General features: G+C 39.4%; 1 long non-coding RNA gene across 1 annotated transcript in view; it reads left to right on the top strand.

Moving 5' to 3' along the window:
• The window catches only part of LOC101847907, a 7,410-nt gene extending 5,517 nt beyond the window's left edge, over positions 1 to 1,893 (top strand). Inside the window, exon 6 of the long non-coding RNA XR_004859162.1 lies at positions 1,864 to 1,893. This is a non-coding gene — a long non-coding RNA (putative uncharacterized protein DDB_G0271606). The remainder of the gene's footprint in view (positions 1 to 1,863) is intronic.
• The last annotated feature ends 482 nt before the right edge of the window (positions 1,894 to 2,375 follow it).

Raw genomic sequence — 2,375 nt, 5'->3', positions numbered from 1 at the left:
ACACTCCGTTTCGCTCCCTCCTTTGGGCTCCTGACTGTTTCACCAGCCTTTCTACTCTTTGGCTCCTTCTTACTGCTGTCTTTCAGCCACATCCATGATTTTGACCTTATACGAGAGGGCTAGGTGCGACATCTTACCTACCCCCATAACCTTATGTTGACTATAGCTAATACACCACATGTACAACGTTCAAAAAAATTAGATGTAGGATGTTGGCGGGTGCTCTGCTGGTGTGGTTTGCTCCTTCATTCCTATAAACCACTTATCATCCTTATCTCTCCTTTTTAGTGTGTTTGTTACTTTTTTGTAACACTTCTAATCTTTGGCATTTATAATTATTTAATGTTCTTACAAGCGTCGTAAAGCACTTATTAAAACTAAACAAAAACTAATCAGGTCGCGTCATTTTGATTAAATTGTGCAAGGGGAAAAGTAAACGAGAACTAATACCGCTGCTTCTTATTGACTTTTGCCGTTGTGCTCATCACAATCTGACGATTCAGACTAAGAAAGTCAAACGTTGCACTATTCCAAAACAAAACAAAACAAATGTGGACTTGACGAAACTTTGCACAATGGGCGCTGGGCATTAAACGATAAAATTTGGTAGATAGGGGTAATAATGATTTCATTTCAAATGTTATCGCACGCTTACTGACCAACTTTTTTTTGTCTCCAGTAACACCGGAAGATAATCTGAAGATAGAGGCCGTCATTGCTGCCATAACTGCGGCTCCCTCGACTTGTTGCACTGGTGCAACACCAACAAGCTCATTCTCAACCAAGAAGGAGGGATGCAAGTAAGCCATTATAAAAAGATAATATAAGATAAGATAAAATAGTGCTTTATTATCCCAGAGGGAAATTTTCCTTGGCTGTACAGGACCGTAAAAACACATGCAGGTATACATTTTTTTTTATGTTAATTATATATATTACTCTCCTTAAAATTCAATATGAAAAGAGAAGCAAAGCTGACAAAATGTACATATACACCGAATGCATCATTCAACCACATGCAGGAATTTAAATACTAGACCTTTGGAGTTATATATAGATACATACTCTAAGATCAATACACATCTATGCTCATTCTGACAACAGCCTTATGCTAGATGGAATATTATGCCTATAATTTAATAATTGGACATAAATCGCTGGTTGGATCATACCCTTTTTAAATGTGGTATGTCACACTCCCTATCAAAACAATTTAAGTGGCCTCTGTGGCCTAGTTGTTAGGTTACCGGACTCGGAATCGTGAGATTGTGGGTTCGGGGGTTCGAGCCTCAGCTCGGTCCGACGTTGTGTCCTTGGGAAAGATATTCTATTTTCTGGGGGAAATGCCGGTTTTATAGGTGGTTGGTGTGTGCTCTGTTGTGGTTCGCTCCTTCCTTCCCTTCAAAGACTTTTGTGTCCTTATCTCTCCTGCTCCTTTTCGTGGTATGTTACTCTCCACTAGCACCTCTAATCTTGGGCACTGATATAACCTATTTGTGTTGCAAGCGACGTAAAACTGCCATAGTCTAAACTAAGCTAAATGCTAGTTTCCCCTTGAGGTCTTCAAGTGTGTCCTACAACTGGCATATAACGGTATTGAATTTGCATAATCGGGACTTTTATTTTAAGTAATTGTTTTACGGCACTTGCAACACAATAAGGTCATATAAGTGCCGAAGATTAGAGGTGTCACAAGAGAGTAACAAACACAAAAAGAAGGAGGGGAGATAAAGACGATAGATGTTTGATAGGAATGAAGGAGCAAACCACATCAGAGCACCCGCCAACCACCCACAATCGGGAATTTGCGCTACACAAATGCTATCTATTATTATTATTTCTTTGAACGTCTCTTATTTTCAGCAAGCTAAAGACGTACCTCGGAACATGTGATGCGAAAAAAGCAATCTGTGAAGCACCTGTCAAGACAATCACAGACAGCTATAATGCTTTGAAGTGTAAGTTGATTCCCCTTTTTTTTCCTGGGCTACATTAATTAATTGCCCGATACCGTTGTGGTGGTGATGTGCTTTTCTTTACTCAAATCCAAAACCCTGTGAGGATGATATCGTTAGATCTATATGAAGGGGTGTTCAATCGAATTTGGGGGTGTGATGGTTAGGTTGTTCGTGCTGAACCCACCCCACCCCTTCCCAAAAATAGACGAAAATCAAATACCAAGGTGGGTTGGGGGGGGGGTCAACAAACAAAAAAAGAACCTCTTCTAGGCCCATATCAGATGTGATATTGATAAGCATCATGTTTGTTTTTTTCTTTTTTAAAATTAAAACAAAGAAGAAAGAAGAAAGAAGAAAACGAAAAGGCGAGAGAAAAGCCAACAACAGCAACAAATATAAAAACGGGAAACAAAATTA

The sequence above is a fragment of the Aplysia californica genome, unplaced genomic scaffold, assembly GCF_000002075.1.
Source record: "Aplysia californica isolate F4 #8 unplaced genomic scaffold, AplCal3.0 scaffold00715, whole genome shotgun sequence".
Classification (NCBI taxonomy): domain Eukaryota; kingdom Metazoa; phylum Mollusca; class Gastropoda; order Aplysiida; family Aplysiidae; genus Aplysia; species Aplysia californica.
This window is presented reverse-complemented; position numbering and strand designations above follow the sequence as displayed.